General features: G+C 37.0%; 1 protein-coding gene across 1 annotated transcript in view; it reads right to left on the reverse strand.

Annotated features, from left to right (window-relative positions):
• LOC128027374 (copper-transporting ATPase 1) overlaps positions 1-17183 on the reverse strand; it is a 42939-nt gene extending 25756 nt beyond the window's left edge. Inside the window, exon 1 of the mRNA XM_052614941.1 lies at positions 16899-17183. The gene's annotated coding sequence lies outside the window, so the exon portion shown is untranslated. The remainder of the gene's footprint in view (positions 1-16898) is intronic.
• Between the last annotated feature and the right edge of the window lie 3754 nt (positions 17184-20937).

The following is a 20937-nucleotide window of genomic DNA, read 5'->3' on the forward strand; positions in this document are numbered from 1 at the left end:
TTACCACAATGTCAGCTGCATCGTTTCAGGACATTCTGATGTGGAATTACAAAATAAGAGCCCCCCAAATATCATAAATGAGATGCTGCATCTCTATTTCAGAAAATCTATAAAATTAAAGTTATAGATTGCACAGGCCACTTTCACCTCAGATTGAGAGTACACATTGCCACAATGTCAGCTGCATCGTTTCAGGACAGTCTGATGTGTAATTACAAAATAAAAGCCTCCCAAATCTCATAAACAAGCTGCTTCATCTCTACTTTCAAAATTATATATTTAAAAAAGTTATAGATTGCACAGGAAACTTTCACCTCAGATTGAGAGTACACCTTGCTACAATGTCAGCTGCATGGTTTCAGGACAGTCTGATGTGGAATTACAAAATAAGAGCCCCTCAAATATCATAAATGAGATGCTACATCTCTATATAAAAACAATCTATAAAAATTAAAGTTATACATTGCACAGACCACTTTCACCTCAGATTGAGAGTACACCTTGCCACAATGTCAGATGCATTGTCTCAGGACGGTCTGATGAGGAATTACAAAATAAGAGCCCCCCAAATATCATAAATGAGATGCTGCATCTCTATTTCAGAAAATCTATAAAAATTAAAGTTATAGATTGCACAGGCTACTTTCATCTCAGATTGAGAGTACACATTGCCACAATGTCAGCTGCATCGTTTCAGGACAGTCTGATGTGTAATTACAAAATAAAAGCCTCCCAAATCTCATAAACAAGCTGCTTCATCTCTACATTCAAAATTATATATTTAAAAAAGTTATAGATTGCACAGGCCACTTTCACCTCAGATTGAGAGTACACCTTGCCACAATGTCAGCTGCATAGTTTCAGGACAGTCTGATGTGTAATTACAAAATAAGAGCCCCCCAAATATCATAAACGAGATGCTACATCTCTATATAAAAAAATCTATAAAAATTAAAGTTATACATTGCACAGACCACTTTTACCTCAGATTGAGAGTACACCTTGCCACAATGTCAGATGCATCGTTTCAGGACGGTCTGATGTGAGATTACAAAATAAGAGCCTCCAAAATCTCATAAATGGGATGCTGCATCTCTATTTTCAAAAATCTATACAAATCTAAGTTCTAGATTGCACAGGCCACTTTCACCTCAGATTGAGAGTACACCTTGCCACAATGTCAGCTGCATCGTTTCAGGACAGTCTGATGTGGAATTACAAAATAAGAGCCCCCCCAAATATCATAAATGACATGCTACATCTCTATTTTTAAAAATCTATAAAAATCTAAGTTCTAGATTGCACAGGCCACTTTCACCTCAGATTGAGAGTACACCTTACCACAATGTCAGCTGCATCGTTTCAGGACAGTCTGATGTGGAATTACAAAATAAAAGCCTCCCAAATCTCATAAACAAGCTGCTTCATCTCTACTTTCAAAATTATATATTTAAAAAAGTTATAGATTGCACAGGTAACTTTCACCTCAGATTGAGAGTACACCTTGCCACAATGTCAGCTGCATAGTTTCAGGACAGTCTGATGTGGAATTACAAAATAAGAGCCCCTCAAATATCATAAATGAGATGCTACATCTCTATATAAAAAAATCTATAAAAATTAAAGTTATAGATTGCACAGGCCACTTTCACCTCACATTGAGAGTACACCTTACCACAATGTCAGCTGCATCGTTTCAGGACGGTCTGATGAGGAATTACAAAATAAGAGCCCCCCCAAATCTCATAAATGAGATGCTACATCTCTATATAAAAAAATCTATAACAATTAAAGTTGTACATTGCACAGACCACTTTCACCTGAGATTGAGAGTACACCTTACCACAATGTCAGCTGCATCGTTTCAGGACGGTCTGATGTGGAATTACAAAATAAGAGCCTCTCAAATCTCATAAACAAGCTGCTTCATCTCTACTTTCAAAATTATATATTTAAAAAAGTTATAGATTGCACAGGCCACTTTCACCTCAGATTGAGAGTACACCTTGCCACAATGTCAGCTGCATCGTTTCAGGACAGTCTGATGTGTAAATACAAAATAAAAGCCTCCCACATCTAAAAAAACTGCTCCATCTCTACTTTCAAACGTACAGTATTGTTCAAAATAATAGCAGTTCAATGTGACTAACCAGAATAATCAAGGTTTTTCGTATATTTTTTTATTGCTACGTGGCAAACAAGTTACCAGTAGGTTCAGTAGATTCTCAGAAAACAAATGAGACCCAGCATTCATGATATGCACGTTCTTAAGGCTGTGCAATTGGGCAATTAGTTGAATTAGTTGAAAGGGGTGTGTTCAAAAAAATAGCAGTGTGGCATTCAATCACTGAGGTCATCAATTTTGTGAAGAAACAGGTGTGAATCAGGTGGCCCCTATTTAAGGATGAAGCCAACACTTGTTGAACATGCATTTGAAAGCTGAGGAAAATGGGTCGTTCAAGACATTGTTCAGAAGAACAGCGTACTTTGATTAAAAAGTTGATTAGAGAGGGGAAAACCTATAAAGAGGTGCAAAAAATGATAGGTTGTTCAGCTAAAATGATCTCCAATGCCTTAAAATGGAGAGCAAAACCAGAGAGACGTGGAAGAAAACGGAAGACAACCATCAAAATGGATAGAAGAATAACCAGAATGGCAAAGGCTCAGCCAATGATCACCTCCAGGATGATCAAAGACAGTCTGGAGTTACCTGTAAGTACTGTGACAGTTAGAAGACGTCTGTGTGAAGCTAATCTATTTTCAAGAATCCCCCGCAAAGTCCCTCTGTTAAAAAAAAGGCATGTGCAGAAGAGGTTACAATTTGCCAAAGAACACATCAACTGGCCTAAAGAGAAATGGAGGAACATTTTGTGGACTGATGAGAGTAAAATTGTTCTTTTTGGGTCCAAGGGCCACAGGCAGTTTGTGAGACGACCCCCAAACTCTGAAATCAAGCCACATTACACAGTGAAGACAGTGAAGCATGGAGGTGCAAGCATCATGATATGGGCATGTTTCTCCTACTATGGTGTTGGGCCTATTTATCGCATACCAGGGATCATGGATCAGTTTGCATATGTTAAAATACTTGAAGAGGTCATGTTGCCCTATGCTGAAGAGGACATGCCCTTGAAATGGTTGTTTCAACAAGACAATGACCCAAAACACACTAGTAAACGGGCAAAGTCTTGGTTCCAAACCAACAAAATTAATGTTATGGAGTGGCCAGCCCAATCTCCAGACCTCAATCCAATTGAGAACTTGTGGGGTGATATCAAAAATGCTGTTTCTGAAGCAAAACCAAGAAATGTGAATGAATTGTGGAATGTTGTTAAAGAATCATGGAGTGGAATAACAGCTGAGAGGTGCCACAAGTTGGGTGACTCCATGCCACCCAGATGTCAAGCAGTTTTAAAAAACTGTGGTCATACAACTAAATATTAGTTTAGTGATTCACAGGATTGCTAAATCCCAGAAAAAAAAAAATGTTTGTACAAAATAGTTTTGAGTTTGTACAGTCAAAGGTAGACACTGCTATTTTTTTGAACACACCCCTTTCAACTAATTGCCCAATTGCACAGCCTTAAGAGCGTGCATATCATGAATGCTGGGTCTTGTTTGTTTTCTGACAATCTACTGAACCTACTGGTAACTTGTTTGCCACGTAGCAATAAAAAATATACTAAAAACCTTGATTATTCTGGTTAGTCACATTGTACTGCTATTATTTTGAACAATACTGTATATTAAAAAAAGTTATAGATTGCACAGGCCACTTTCACCTCAGATTGAGAGTACACCTTGCCACAATGTCAGATGCATCGTTTCAGGACGGTCTGATGTGAGATTACAAAATAAGAGCCTCCAAAATCTCATAAATGGGATGCTGCATCTCTATTTTCAAAAATCTATAAAAATCTGAGTTCTAGATTGCACAGGCCACTTTCACCTCAGATTGAGAGTACACCTTGCCACAATGTCAGCTGCATCGTTTCAGGACAGTCTGATGTGGAATTACAAAATAAGAGCCCCCCAAATATCATAAATGAGATGCTGCATCTCTATTTCAGAAAATCTATAAAAATTAAAGTTATAGATTGCACAGGCCACTTTCACCTCAGATTGAGAGTACACATTGCCACAATGTCAGCTGCATCGTTTCAGGAAAGTCTGATGTGTAATTACAAAATAAAAGCCTCCCAAATCTCATAAACAAGCTGCTTCATCTCTACATTCAAAATTATATATTTAAAAAAGTTATAGATTGCACAGGCCACTTTCACCTCAGATTGAGAGTACACCTTGCAACAATGTCAGCTGCATAGTTTCAGGACAGTCTGATGTGTAATTACAAAATAAGAGCCCTCCAAATATCATAAATGAGATGCTACATCTCTATATAAAAAAAAATCTATAAAAATTAAAGTTATAAATTGCACAGGCCACTTTTACCTCAGATTGAGAGTACACCTTGCCACAATGTCAGATGCATCGTTTCAGGACGGTCTGATGTGAGATTACAAAATAAGAGCCTCCAAAATCTCATAAATGGGATGCTGCATCTCTATTTTCAAAAATCTATAAAAATCTAAGTTCTAGATTGCACAGGCCACTTTCACCTCAGATTGAGAGTACACCTTGCCACAATGTCAGCTGCATCGTTTCAGGACAGTCTAATGTGGAATTACAAAATAAGAGCCCCCCAAATCTCATAAAGGAGATGCTACATCTCTATTTTCAAAAATATATAAAAATCTTAGTTCTAGATTGCACAGGCCACTTTCACCTCAGATTGAGAGTACACCTTACCACAATGTCAGCTGCATCGTTTCAGGACAGTCTGATGTGGAATTACAAAATAAGAGCCCCCCAAATATCATAAATGAGATGCTGCATCTCTATTTCAGAAAATCTATAAAAATTAAAGTTATAGATTGCACAGGCCACTTTCACCTCAGATTGAGAGTACACATTGCCACAATGTCAGCTGCATCGTTTCAGGAAAGTCTGATGTGTAATTACAAAATAAAAGCCTCCCAAATCTCATAAACAAGCTGCTTCATCTCTACATTCAAAATTATATATTTAAAAAAGTTATAGATTGCACAGGCCACTTTCACCTCAGATTGAGAGTACACCTTGCCACAATGTCAGCTGCATAGTTTCAGGACAGTCTGATGTGTAATTACAAAATAAGAGCCCTCCAAATATCATAAATGAGATGCTACATCTCTATATAAAAAAAATCTATAAAAATTAAAGTTATACATTGCACAGACCACTTTTACCTCAGATTGAGAGTACACCTTGCCACAATGTCAGATGCATCGTTTCAGGACGGTCTGATGTGAGATTACAAAATAAGAGCCTCCAAAATCTCATAAATGGGATGCTGCATCTCTATTTTCAAAAATCTATAAAAATCTAAGTTCTAGATTGCACAGGCCACTTTCACCTCAGATTGAGAGTACACCTTGCCACAATGTCAGCTGCATCGTTTCAGGACAGTCTGATGTGGAATTACAAAATAAGAGCCCCCCAAATATCATAAATGACATGCTACATCTCTATTTTCAAAAATCTATAAAAATCTAAGTTCTAGATTGCACAGGCCACTTTCACCTCAGATTGAGAGTACACCTTACCACAATGTCAGCTGCATCGTTTCAGGACAGTCTGATGTGGAATTACAAAATAAAAGCCTCCCAAATCTCATAAACAAGCTGCTTCATCTCTACTTTCAAAATTATATATTTAAAAAAGTTATAGATTGCACAGGAAACTTTCACCTCAGATTGAGAGTACACCTTGCTACAATGTCAGCTGCATGGTTTCAGGACAGTCTGATGTGGAATTACAAAATAAGAGCCCCTCAAATATCATAAATGAGATGCTACATCTCTATATAAAAACAATCTATAAAAATTAAAGTTATACATTGCACAGACCACTTTCACCTCAGATTGAGAGTACACCTTGCCACAATGTCAGATGCATTGTCTCAGGACGGTCTGATGAGGAATTACAAAATAAGAGCCCCCCAAATATCATAAATGAGATGCTGCATCTCTATTTCAGAAAATCTATAAAAATTAAAGTTATAGATTGCACAGGCTACTTTCATCTCAGATTGAGAGTACACATTGCCACAATGTCAGCTGCATCGTTTCAGGACAGTCTGATGTGTAATTACAAAATAAAAGCCTCCCAAATCTCATAAACAAGCTGCTTCATCTCTACATTCAAAATTATATATTTAAAAAAGTTCTAGATTGCACAGGCCACTTTCACCTCAGATTGAGAGTACACCTTGCCACAATGTCAGCTGCATCGTTTCAGGACAGTCTGATGTGGAATTACAAAATAAGAGCCCCCCAAATATCATAAATGACATGCTACATCTCTATTTTCAAAAATCTATAAAAATCTAAGTTCTAGATTGCACAGGCCACTTTCACCTCAGATTGAGAGTACACCTTACCACAATGTCAGCTGCATCGTTTCAGGACAGTCTGATGTGGAATTACAAAATAAAAGCCTCCCAAATCTCATAAACAAGCTGCTTCATCTCTACTTTCAAAATTATATATTTAAAAAAGTTATAGATTGCACAGGAAACTTTCACCTCAGATTGAGAGTACACCTTGCCACAATGTCAGCTGCATAGTTTCAGGACAGTCTGATGTGGAATTACAAAATAAGAGCCCCTCAAATATCATAAATGAGATGCTACATCTCTATATAAAAAAATCTATAAAAATTAAAGTTATAGATTGCACAGGCCACTTTCACCTCAGATTGAGAGTACACCTTACCACAATGTCAGCTGCATCGTTTCAGGACAGTCTGATGTGGAATTACAAAATAAGAGCCCCCCAAATATCATAAATGAGATGCTGCATCTCTATTTCAGAAAATCTATAAAAATTAAAGTTATAGATTGCACAGGCCACTTTCACCTCAGATTGAGAGTACACCTTGCCACAATGTCAGCTGCATCGTTTCAGGACAGTCTGATGTGGAATTACAAAATAAGAGCCCCCCAAATATCATAAATGACATGCTACATCTCTATTTTCAAAAATCTATAAAAATCTAAGTTCTAGATTGCACAGGCCACTTTCACCTCAGATTGAGAGTACACCTTACCACAATGTCAGCTGCATCGTTTCAGGACAGTCTGATGTGGAATTACAAAATAAAAGCCTCCCAAATCTCATAAACAAGCTGCTTCATCTCTACTTTCAAAATTATATATTTAAAAAAGTTATAGATTGCACAGGAAACTTTCACCTCAGATTGAGAGTACACCTTGCCACAATGTCAGCTGCATAGTTTCAGGACAGTCTGATGTGGAATTACAAAATAAGAGCCCCTCAAATATCATAAATGAGATGCTACATCTCTATATAAAAAAATCTATAAAAATTAAAGTTATAGATTGCACAGGCCACTTTCACCTCAGATTGAGAGTACACCTTACCACAATGTCAGCTGCATCGTTTCAGGACAGTCTGATGTGGAATTACAAAATAAGAGCCCCCCAAATATCATAAATGAGATGCTGCATCTCTATTTCAGAAAATCTATAAAAATTAAAGTTATAGATTGCACAGGCCACTTTCACCTCAGATTGAGAGTACACATTGCCACAATGTCAGCTGCATCGTTTCAGGAAAGTCTGATGTGTAATTACAAAATAAAAGCCTCCCAAATCTCATAAACAAGCTGCTTCATCTCTACATTCAAAATTATATATTTAAAAAAGTTATAGATTGCACAGGCCACTTTCACCTCAGATTGAGAGTACACCTTGCCACAATGTCAGCTGCATAGTTTCAGGACAGTCTGATGTGTAATTACAAAATAAGAGCCCTCCAAATATCATAAATGAGATGCTACATCTCTATATAAAAAAAATCTATAAAAATTAAAGTTATACATTGCACAGACCACTTTTACCTCAGATTGAGAGTACACCTTGCCACAATGTCAGATGCATCGTTTCAGGACGGTCTGATGTGAGATTACAAAATAAGAGCCTCCAAAATCTCATAAATGGGATGCTGCATCTCTATTTTCAAAAATCTATAAAAATCTAAGTTCTAGATTGCACAGGCCACTTTCACCTCAGATTGAGAGTACACCTTGCCACAATGTCAGCTGCATCGTTTCAGGACAGTCTGATGTGGAATTACAAAATAAGAGCCCCCCAAATATCATAAATGACATGCTACATCTCTATTTTCAAAAATCTATAAAAATCTAAGTTCTAGATTGCACAGGCCACTTTCACCTCAGATTGAGAGTACACCTTACCACAATGTCAGCTGCATCGTTTCAGGACAGTCTGATGTGGAATTACAAAATAAAAGCCTCCCAAATCTCATAAACAAGCTGCTTCATCTCTACATTCAAAATTATACATTTAAAAAAGTTCTAGATTGCACAGGCCACTTTCACCTCAGATTGAGAGTACACCTTGCCACAATGTCAGCTGCATCGTTTCAGGACAGTCTGATGTGGAATTACAAAATAAGAGCCCCCCAAATATCATAAATGACATGCTACATCTCTATTTTCAAAAATCTATAAAAATCTAAGTTCTAGATTGCACAGGCCACTTTCACCTCATATAGAGAATACACCTTACCACAATGTCAGCTGCATCGTTTCAGGACAGTCTGATGTGGAATTACAAAATAAAAGCCTCCCAAATCTCATAAACAAGCTGCTTCATCTCTACTTTCAAAATTATATATTCAAAAAAGTTATAGATTGCACAGGCCACTTTCACCTCAGATTGAGAGTACACCTTACCACAATGTCAGCTGCATCGTTTCAGGACAGTCTGATGTGGAATTACAAAATAAGAGCCCCCCAAATATCATAAATGAGATGCTGCATCTCTATTTCAGAAAATCTATTTAATTAAAGTTATAGATTGCACAGGCCACTTTCACCTCAGATTGAGAGTACACATTGCCACAATGTCAGCTGCATCGTTTCAGGACAGTCTGAATTGTAATTACAAAATAAGAGCCCCTCAAATATCATAAATGAGATGCTACATCTCTATATAAAAAAATCTATAAAAATTAAAGTTATAGATTGCACAGGCCACTTTCACCTCAGATTGAGAGTACACCTTACCACAATGTCAGCTGCATCGTTTCAGGACAGTCTGATGTGGAATTACAAAATAAGAGCCCCCCAAATATCATAAATGAGATGCTGCATCTCTATTTCAGAAAATCTATAAAATTAAAGTTATAGATTGCACAGGCCACTTTCACCTCAGATTGAGAGTACACATTGCCACAATGTCAGCTGCATCGTTTCAGGACAGTCTGATGTGTAATTACAAAATAAAAGCCTCCCAAATCTCATAAACAAGCTGCTTCATCTCTACATTCAAAATTATATATTTAAAAAAGTTCTAGATTGCACAGGCCACTTTCACCTCAGATTGAGAGTACACCTTGCCACAATGTCAGCTGCATCATTTCAGGACAGTCTGATGTGGAATTACAAAATAAGAGCCCCCCAAATATCATAAATGACATGCTACATCTCTATTTTCAAAAATCTATAAAAATCTAAGTTCTAGATTGCACAGGCCACTTTCACCTCATATAGAGAATACACCTTACCACAATGTCAGCTGCATCGTTTCAGGACAGTCTGATGTGGAATTACAAAATAAAAGCCTCCCAAATCTCATAAACAAGCTGCTTCATCTCTACTTTCAAAATTATATATTTAAAAAAGTTATAGATTGCACAGGCCACTTTCGCCTCAGATTGAGAGTACACCTTACCACAATGTCAGCTGCATCGTTTCAGGACAGTCTGATGTGGAATTACAAAATAAGAGCCCCTCAAATATCATAAATGAGATGCTACATCTCTATATAAAAAAATCTATAAAAATCTAAGTTATAGATTGCACAGGCCACTTTCACCTCAGATTGAGAGTACACCTTGCCACAATTTCAGCTGCATCGTTTCAGGACAGTCTGATGTGGAATTACAAAATAAGAGCCCCCCAAATATCATAAATGAGATGCTACATCTCTATTTCAGAAAATCTATAAAAATTAAAGTTATAGATTGCACAGTCCACTTTCACCTCAGATTGAGAGTACACGTTGCCACAATGTCAGCTGCATCGTTTTAGGACAGTCTGATGTGTAATTACAAAATAAAAGCCTCCCAAATCTCATAAACAAGCTGCTTCATCTCTACTTTCAAAATTATATATTTAAAAAAAGTTATAGATTGCACAGGAAACTTTCACCTCAGATTGATGTACATACATATTTATACATAAAAGTGTGTGTGTGTAATCATATTTTAACTGTAATTTTAATAACCATTTGTGTCAGTCTGGTTTTGAAAACCTTTTAGTGAAACAAAGAAGTGCTCACCTTACGAAATGCTCTAAGAAGTCTATAGCGATTGTTTTTGGTGTTAGGAATGCTATGTGCACTGCACACCTGTCCCCAAAAGCCGTCTTTTCGTGTCACATTATCATCAAATTTGATGACATTTTTTGTCAGGAATTCAACTGACTCCACTGACTGAAGTTTGGTTTTGTTCTATAGAGGAAAAAAAGTCCATTAATACAGTTAAAAACATAGTTGTTGGACAGTTATTGAACTGCATTTTTATGGATGGATAGTAAAATTAAAAAAAAACTAAAATTACTCACCCCAAACACCCTGAATGAGCGCACTCTGGGAGAAAATCCAAAGTGTCAGTATGATGAAAACTTGCGATTAAAACATATGTTTCTGCTTTAGGCCTATACAGTGCTCAAAACATAACCATGACATCAGTTTTCAAAGTTATCATCACTGTGATTATTTTTACATGATAGCATCAACGAGCATCATCAGTTTCAGCAATTGATTGATCTTACGAGTGTCCTAGTAAAACGTCTTTAATTTAAAATAAAGTATTACATTAACTCAGACATCACAGTAAAATGGTATATATAAATATATATATAAATGACTGAATAGTGCTACTCAATTGGTTGATCATTAATTTTGCTAAAGGTGGATAGCAAACACCGTCACTGTCGATTCAAGTAATTTTCCTTAAATGTCCAACCAAAATATAGCAATTTAGCAGAGGAACTCTATTATGTAAAAAAAGTTGCAGTCACCCTTCGTCTTGCTTCGATATCCTTCCAGTCCTCATGCAACCCTACGATTTTTATGTGTTTACTCTGATGCAGCAATATTGTTGTGAAATGTCAATCGTACTGTAGTGGGCGTTGATGCCCTCAAGATGGATGGCTGTTTAGGTCTCACAAGTGCCTGACAGGAACTTATTAACGTTACGATTTTGCGCTCTTTGAAATTTGGCATTATAAAGTACTATCTGACATTTTTCTTATTGTCATATTCATATTCTGGGACAACTTGTTTACATTTTGTGATATTCCTTTTTAAAGTTGTGTACATTTTGGGACTTTTTTTTTTTTAAAACAAAAGAGGACCAATCAGGATCATCTTTCTTTGTCATGTCGCTGAACTGCGGCGCGATGAGGAGAGCGCTGAAAAACTGTAAATCAGTGTAGAGAAATAAAGTGAAAGAAAGTGAAGTGACATACAGCCAAATATGGTGACCCATACTTAGAATTCGTGCTCTGCATTTAACCCATCCAAAGTGCACACACACAGCAGTGAACACACACACACACACACACACACACAATGTGAACACACACCCGGAGCTTTGGTCATCATTTATGCTGCTGTGCCCAGGGAGAAGTTGGGGGTCAGTGCCTTGCTCAAGGACACCTCAGTCGTGGTATTGCCGGCCCGGGACATAAATAATTTCACACAAGTCGATATTTGTTAGAAACCTCAAGATCGACTATTTTATTGATGATGTTGTCAATTAAAGCCACCCAAATTCCTGGGAAATTACAGTCTTTTTGTGTGTTTTGCTGTAACTATTGCAGAGTTATTTTCAGTTAGAACAATTTAATTGATTTGGTCTCAATTACAATAATAAATGTTTGCATGTTATTTTAGCCATACTGATGTCCGGAGAGATTTTTTAAATATAAATGTCATGAATACATTAAATATACATTTTAATTTTAAAATTTAAAATTAAATGTATGCATTTAGAAGATACTTTTATCCAAAGCAACGTACATTGCATTCAGGCTAACATTTTTTTTTTTACCTAACATGTTCCTTGGGAATCAAACCCACAGCCTTGCAGTGCTAATGCAAAGCTCTACCACTTGAGCCACAGGAACTATAACTACAACATTGTTACAACACTAGTTTTATGTTTTAAAACATCTTAAAAGTAAACAGTTTGCGTTTACACAGATGACACTCTGCAAAAACTTTGAAGATCAGTATCTCAATACTGCTCACAATAAAGAAAAAAACCTTAGGTTATATCTGCATTCTGAGCAGTTTTGATATACTGAATTTAAAAGTTTTTGCATTCCATATAGCAAAAATGAGGTATATATATTTTTGAGCACTCCAGCGTGATTATAAACATGAAATTATCCAGCCATGGCTACCTGTTTCACAAAAATATAAAGAGGAGGGAAAACAAAGCTCAAATTCCATCAATCATACATCTCAATGAGAAAAAACAAAGAATATATTTCTGATGAATGAAAATTATCTTTTGCTGATAATTGAGATTCACAAATTGGTGAAGTGGACCATTTCCACCATCAGGGCAATAATTAAGAATTTTCAATCAACATAAAATGTTACAAATCTGCCAGGAAGAGGACGTATGTCTATATCGTCCTAATGCATGGTGAGAAGGAAAGTTGAGTGGCTAAAGACTCTCCAAGGATCACAGCTGGAGAATTGCAGAAAATAGTTCGTTTCAGAAAACCTTAAAAAAAATTGTCAAACAGAACCTACATCAACACATGTTGTTTAGGAGGGTTACAAGAAAAATTCGTCTAGCTCATCCAAAAACAAACTAAAGCATATTCAGATATCAAACATTACTGCAACCTCAAATAGGACTGGCTTCTATGGTCAGATGAAACAAAAAATTAGCTTTTTAGCAGCAAACACTCAAGAACACAAACCTCAAAAACAACACAGAAATGGGTAATAAAAGGGGGCCTGTATATATGTATGTGTCTGTGTGTATGTAGACAATGTATTCAAATAATTTTTGTCTTGTAAAAAAAAAAGTGCTTGTGTGTGTGTGTTTGGGTACAGTGGAAGTGTGTGAGGTTTCTGATTGCAGAGACACAACGTTGTGCATTTTGGTAGGCACTTATTTAAAAATTCCACATTAGACAGTCCTGAAACGATGTGGAACTATGGCAATGTGTACTTTCAATCTGAGGTGGAATGGGTTTGTGCAATCTATAGCTTCTATTTTTATATATTTTTTATTGTTGAGATGCAGCAATTTACTTATGAGATTTGGGAGGCTCTTATTTTGTAATTCCACATCAGACCGTCCTGAAACGATGCAGCTGACATTGTGGTAAGGTGTACTCTCAATCTGAGGTGAAAGTGGCCTGTGCAATTTATAATCTTTTTTAGTATACATTTTTGAAAGTAGAGATGCAGCAGCTTATTTTTGAGATTTGGGAGGCTCCTATTTTGTAATTACACATCAGACTGTTCTGAAACGATGCAGCTGACATTGTGGCAAGGTGTACTCTCAGTCTGAGGTGAAAGGGGTCTGTGTAATCTATAACTTTTATTTTTATAGATTTTTGAATGTAGAGATGCAGCATCTCATTTATGATATTTGGGGGGCTCTTATTCTGTAATTACACATCAGACAGTCCTGAAATGATGCAGCTGACATTGTGGCAAGGTGTACTCTCAATCTGAGGTGAAAGTGGTCTGTGCAATCTATAACTTTTTTTAATATACATTTTTGAAAGTAGAGATGCGGCATCCTATTTTTGAGATTTGGGAGGCTTTTATTTTGTAATTCCACATCAGACTGTCCTGAAACGATGCAGCTGACATTGTGGCAAGGTGTACTCTCAATTTGAGGTGAAAGTGGTCTGTGCAATCTATAACTTTTGTTTTTATAGATTTTTGAAAGTAGAGATGCAGCAGCTTGTTTATGTGATTTGGGAGGCTCTTATTTTGTAATTACACATCAGACTGTCCTGAAACGATGCAGCTGACATTGTGGCAAGGTGTACTGTCAATCTGAGGTGAAAGTGGCCTGTGCAATCTATAACTTTTTTTAATATACATTTTTGAAAGTAGAGATGCAGCAGCTTGTTTATGTGATTTGCGAGGCTCTTATTTTGTAATTACACATCAGACTGTCCTGAAACGATGCAGCTGACATTGTGGCAAGGTGTACTGTCAATCTGAGGTGAAAGTGGCCTGTGCAATCTATAACTTTTTTTAATATACATTTTTGAAAGTAGAGATGCAGCATCTTATTTATGATATTTGGGGGGCTCTTATTTTGTAATTACACATCAGACTGTCCTGAAACGATGCAACTGACATTGTGGCAAGGTGTACTGTCAATCTGAGGTGAAAGTGGCCTGTGCAATCTATAACTTTTTTTAATATACATTTTTGAAAGTAGAGATGCAGCATCTTATTTATGATATTTGGGGGGCTCTTATTTTGTATCTACACATCAGACTGTCCTGAAACGATGCAGCTGACATTGTGGCAAGGTGTACTCTCAATTTGAGGTGAAAGTGGTCTGTGCAATCTATAACTTTTGTTTTTATAGATTTTTGAAAGTAGAGATGCAGCCGCTTGTTTATGTGATTTGGGAGGCTCTTATTTTGTAATTACACATCAGACTGTCCTGAAACGATGCAACTGACATCGTGGCAAGGTGCACTGTCAATCTGAGGTGAAAGTGGCCTGTGCAATCTATAACTTTTTTAAATATACATTTTTGAAAATAGAGATGCAGCATCTTATTTATGATATTTGGGGGGGCTCTTATTTTGTAATTACACATCAGACTGTCCTGAAACGATGCAGCTGACATTGTGGCAAAGTGTACTCTCAATCTGAGGTGAAAGTGGCCTGTGCAATATAGAACTTAGATTTTTATAGATTTTTGAAAATAGAGATGTAGCATCTCATTTATGATATTTGGGGGGCTCTTATTTTGTAATTTCACATCAGACCGTCCTGAAACGATGCATCTGACATTGTGGCAAGGTGTACTCTCAATCTGAGGCGAAAGTGGCCTGTGCAATCTATAACTTTTTTAAATATATAATTTTGAAAGTAGAGATGAAGCAGCTTGTTTATGAGATTTGGGAGGCTCTTATTTTGTAATTACACATCAGACCATCCTGAAACTATGCAGCTGACATTGTGGCAAGGTGTACTCTCAATGTGAGGTGAAAGTGGTCTGTGCAATCTATAACTTTAATTTTTATAGATTTTCTGAAATAGAGATGCAGCATCTCATTTATGATATTTGGGGGGCTCTTATTTTGTAATTACACATCAGACTGTCCTGAAACGATGCAGCTGACATTGTGGCAAGGTGTACTCTCAATCTGAGGTGAAAGTGGCCTGTGCAATCTAGAACTTAGATTTTTATAGATTTTTGAAAGTAGAGATGCAGCAGCTTATTTTTGAGATTTGGGAGGCTCCTATTTTGTAATTCGGCATCAGACTGTTCTGAAACGATGCAGCTGACATTGTGGCAAGGTGTACTCTCAATCTGAGGTGAAAGGGGTCTGTGCAATCTATAACTTTTATTTTTATAGATTTTTGAATGTAGAGATGCAGCATCTCATTTATGATATTTGGGGGGCCCTTATTCTGTAATTACACATCAGACCGTCCTGAAACGATGCAGCTGACATTGTGGCAAGGTGTACTCTCAATCTGAGGTGAAAGTGGTCTGTGCAATCTATAACTTTTTTTAATATACATTTTTGAAAGTAGAGATGCGGCATCTTATTTTTGAGATTTGGGAGGCTTTTATTTTGTAATTCCACATCAGACTGTCCTGAAACGATGCAGCTGACATTGTGGCAAGGTGTACTCTCAATTTGAGGTGAAAGTGGCCTGTGCAATCTATAACTTTTGTTTTTATAGATTTTTGAAAGTAGAGATGCAGCAGCTTGTTTATGTGATTTGGGAGGCTCTTATTTTGTAATTACACATCAGACTGTCCTGAAACGATGCAGCTGACATTGTGGCAAGGTGTACTCTCAATCTGAGGTGAAAGTGGCCTGTGCAATCTATAACTTTTTTTAATATACATTTTTGAAAGTAGAGATGCAGCATCTTATTTTTGAGAATTGGGAGGCTCTTATTTTGTAATTACACATCAGACTGTCCTGAAACGATGCAGCTGACATTGTGGCAAGGTGTACTGTCAATCTGAGGTGAAAGTGGCCTGTGCAATCTATAACTTTTTTTAATATACATTTTTGAAAGTAGAGATGCAGCATCTTATTTTTGAGAATTGGGAGGCTCTTATTTTGTAATTCCGCATCAGACTGTCCTGAAACGATGCAGCTGACATTGTGGCAAGGTGTACTCTCAATCTGAGGTGAAAGTCGTCTGTGCAATCTATAACTTTTATTTTTATACGTTTTTGAAAGTAGATGCAGCAGCATGCAGCTGACACTGTACTTACTGTACACTGAATGTAGAGATGCAGCAAGCATATATTATTGTTCTTATTTTGTAATATGAGTATTAGAGGGTTTTTATTTTGGTATTCAGCATCAGACAGTAACGGACTGTGTGTTGGGGGAAAAAAGTAGCGTTCGCTGGAAGAGCACTCCATTCAGATCAGTTCTCTGACGGTATTACCGTAATACGCAGTTTATACGCGACCCTGGAAATAACGTGGCGGCTAGATTGACCGTGCTTTTCTACTTGGCGGCTGGCTTGACCGCAGTGATTTCTTTACCTTTCATGCGAAATGAGGATCCAAAGTCACGGGAACATCGAGTTTGAGCCTCACTAGACTCTTCAGTCACTTGTTACCGATGCGTGTGGAGTCCGCAGACAGCAGGAGAGCGCTGTCACTACAGAAGACAGGATGGAGATTGATAAATCCATGCGGAATGTAGGGATTTCTCCTTTTCACACAACCATCTACAACAAAACACGTCATTCCGAGCGCGTTCGAGAACATCAACATACGCTGTATCTGCGCAGGCGCGGAGTTACGTCGTGGTAGATTCAAGCGCTTCAGTAATGCGTCGCCCTGGAGCAGATTTTATTAGGTAGCCACGTATGATGGGACAAACTACTGTACTTTGTTTTTATTTAAGCTCAACATCCACACCACTATTCTATAGGTTTATTTATTTATTTATTTTACTTAAACTTGCTCCTGAGAAGCAAGTTTTTTTTTTTTTGGTTGGAGCATAAAAAACAAGTTGAGAAAAGGTATTTTTGAAAAACTATATTTTATTCATATTTTATGCTATAAAATAGAGGACGCCAAAAAATAAAATAAATAAATAAATAAAATTCCTTGTATAGTATTTTTGCATTCACTTATCCGGTTTCAGTCTATTTTTTAATCAAACTTTGTAAAAAGATGATTCTCAACTAAGTTATGCAAGATAGAATGATTTGATATACTATTACACTTTATGGAATATGTGCGTAAAATGTCCATAAACTGATAGTGCAAATGTATCTATCTAATTTGCATATTAATGTGTTCTTATCACAATGAAAAAGAAGTGTAATAACGGGAGTAATAACTTGGCAATATTTTAATAAGAATATCTTCTATTTCATAAGAATTTTGATCTATAATTTATTATTGTGTTTCCCCAAAATGCCAGATTTTTTAATCCTGTTTTTCGGATATATATATATGCTGTTTAAAAATGAATTCTATGCTATCATGTAAGGAGCGGACTGAAAGCCGGTGACTCCCCAGTAGAGACAGGCTGCATGTTTTCAACAATGTTTCACCTGTATGAGAAAAACATACAGCGAATAAGACACTTTGCTGTAGACCCATTCCACATAATAATATTCATTAAAACTGTATGTTAACATGTAGGAGCTTGCTGCATGAATCCGTGAGTAGGCTACAGTTTACAAATCCATGGGAACGGATTGCGAAAGTGTGCGCGCAGATTATGAATTCGTGGGTACAGATTCAAAAACCGAGGGTACGGTTTACAAAATCTGAGCACGGATTGGAAATTCGTGGGCTAGTATAGGCAATCGAACCAGAAAGACAGCTTACATTTGACTCAAATGTTTTTGTCTTTATGCTCAACTAAAGTGAAATAATGAGTGTATTTCCACTTTGAGAAACTCATGTTGCTCTCGCCTTGCCTCGCGATGACTGCAGCTCATACTTGAATAAACGGAGACACGCCCACAGTGCGTCTTCGTGTTTACAGTGGTTGGCATCCACCAATCCTACAATGCGTTGCTGCAAACATGTTAGGCTATAACCTAATAACGTTACTAATAACCTGTTACTGCCCAACACTAGAAAAACTGACTCAAATGATTCGTGAACCCGCTTTGAACTCCCGAACTGACTCACATGATTCCCGAACCCGCTACGAACTCTCGAAGTGATTCAAATGATCCGCGAAGCCGCTCCGAACTCCCGAACTGACTCAAATGATTCGCGATCCCGCTTACGAACTCCCGAACTGATTCAAATGATTCGCGATCCCGCTACGAACTCCCGAACTGATTCAAATGATTCGCGATCCCGCTACGAACTCCCGAACTGATTCAAATGATTCGCGATCCCCAGACTGACTCAAATGAATTGCGATCCCGCTACGAACTCCCGAACTGATTCAAATGATTTGCGATCCCCAGACTGACTCAAATGAATTGCGATCCCTCTCCGAACTCCCGAACTGACTCAAATGATTCATGCTCCAAACTCCCAAAATGACTCAAATGATTCGCGATCCCCAAACTGACTCAAATGACTCGCGAACCCGCTCCGTACTCCCGAACGGTTGGCATCATAGACAGTAAAAGAAGTGGTTGGCATCCACCAATCCTACAATGTGTCGCTGCTGCAAACAGATCAGGCTGCACTTCAGTCAAAATTAATTCATTTTTGAATCACTAAGAACCATAGTGAATCACCAAGAACCATAGTTTCAGCTAAAAATCTTCTGCTAAGGAAAAAAGTCACCTAGATCTTGTACGGTCTGAGGGTGAATATTGTTATAATTGTAGTTTTTTTTTTTTTTTAAGCAGTGTAAAAATGCTTGAACTCAATTGTGATTTCGTTTTAATAAAAAGTATGAGTATCATATTTATAGAGACAGTTGTGGTTTTATGTTGATCTGGACATGTTTGAAAATGAAGTAGCATGTCCACAATACAAACAGTAGCATAGTCTCTGTGAAATTATGAAGTAACTCTCGATGTAAAGGGTATGAGGAGCTCGCGGCTCTGATTCGGTCTCGTCAGCTCTGTTCTCACTCACATTTTATCTCATCTTTGACCGTGGTGTTTGTACATTTCTCTATCCTCTATAAAAACTGATGACACACCGGTTGATGACCCTTCCCTGAAGGTACTGGTGGCCAACAACAGTGACACGCTCAAGCTGCTGAAGATGAGCAGCTGTCCTCATGTGTCTCCTGCAGGTCAGTGCATCGCCGTCTGAGTCACGCCAGATCTAATATGAACATATCAACTTGGTTTCAAGTCAAAAAATTGACCCCTTTATGTTTTCATATATACTCCTGGTCTTTTTGTGCATGATTTTATTCATTTAATATAAGATATAAGGCATGCCACTGAGAATGTACATAATTTTAAACTTGTACTTTTTTTTATAATCCAGACGTTTTATAAATTACTACACACAGCCTGCAAAATAATCATATTTGTTTTAACCTTAACAAGTCTTCAGACACACTGTATATAACATCATTGTTGGACTGAAGATTATTGTTTAAATGAAAATAAGTAACTTTGCAAGTTATGACAATGTGCAATTATTATTATTTTTTTTAAAACAACTCTCTTTGAAAACATCTTTGAAATAATGTATATGAATAATGAAATAATAAGATTCAAGATATACATTTGCAGTTACATGTTATAATGTCAGAATTGTATAAAGTTGCAATTGTGTTGTAAAGTCAGAACTGCAAGATATTCCCCCCAGGATTGGACTTCAAGAAAATAAAAATGTTGTTGACAAGGGTGTAGAGTTTAGTAGAGTTCCTACCGATATCCAGTGACTACTAAATTGTCCCGTAGCAGTAATTTTGATCAAACAATTAAATGTCTGTTTTCTGCTGTTATTCCCCACCAAAGCCAAAATCAAACCTCTACACCCTTGATTGTTAATACTGATTTCATTTTATAGTTAAAAGCACTATAATTTCTTTTTATTCGAGTTTGATTAAATGTAAGAATTTGACAAAAAAGATGATGCATGTTTAATTAGGTTAGGGAAAAAAATTGGCTTATAAAGGTAAAAAATGGCCACCTCACAGAATATGAAGAATATCAAAAATTTTGGGAGTCAGCTGTCAGCACGGTAACACACTCAACACAATATCGGCTAATTATCGGTATCGGACAAAATTCGGAAATAAATAATATCGGTTATACATTTTTTGTCAATATCACACACCCTTATTGTCAAGTGTGTCCACAATGAAAGTGAATTGTAATCACCTCCCTTTGTTCTCCTGGGCCGGATTTGGCTTCCTAATATGATGCCCATGTGTAAGAAACAGCCGATACATGAAAATATTTAGATATCCAGTCTAGACAAGCAGTCGGCAGGCACGACAGATGTTAGACAGAATGGGGTAATTAAAATTTAGCCTGGGAACATCTGATGACACATCTGGATCGTTAGTGTGGAGGAACTGCTGTAGAAACAGGATTTGTGATTGGATTTGAATGCAAAGTGTTTATAGTTGCAAACAAGTGCGCACACGTGAAACCGGTTCTTTATGTGAAATGCACAGAATGGC

This window comes from Carassius gibelio, chromosome A14 (assembly GCF_023724105.1).
Source record: "Carassius gibelio isolate Cgi1373 ecotype wild population from Czech Republic chromosome A14, carGib1.2-hapl.c, whole genome shotgun sequence".
Taxonomy (NCBI): Eukaryota; Metazoa; Chordata; class Actinopteri; order Cypriniformes; family Cyprinidae; genus Carassius; species Carassius gibelio.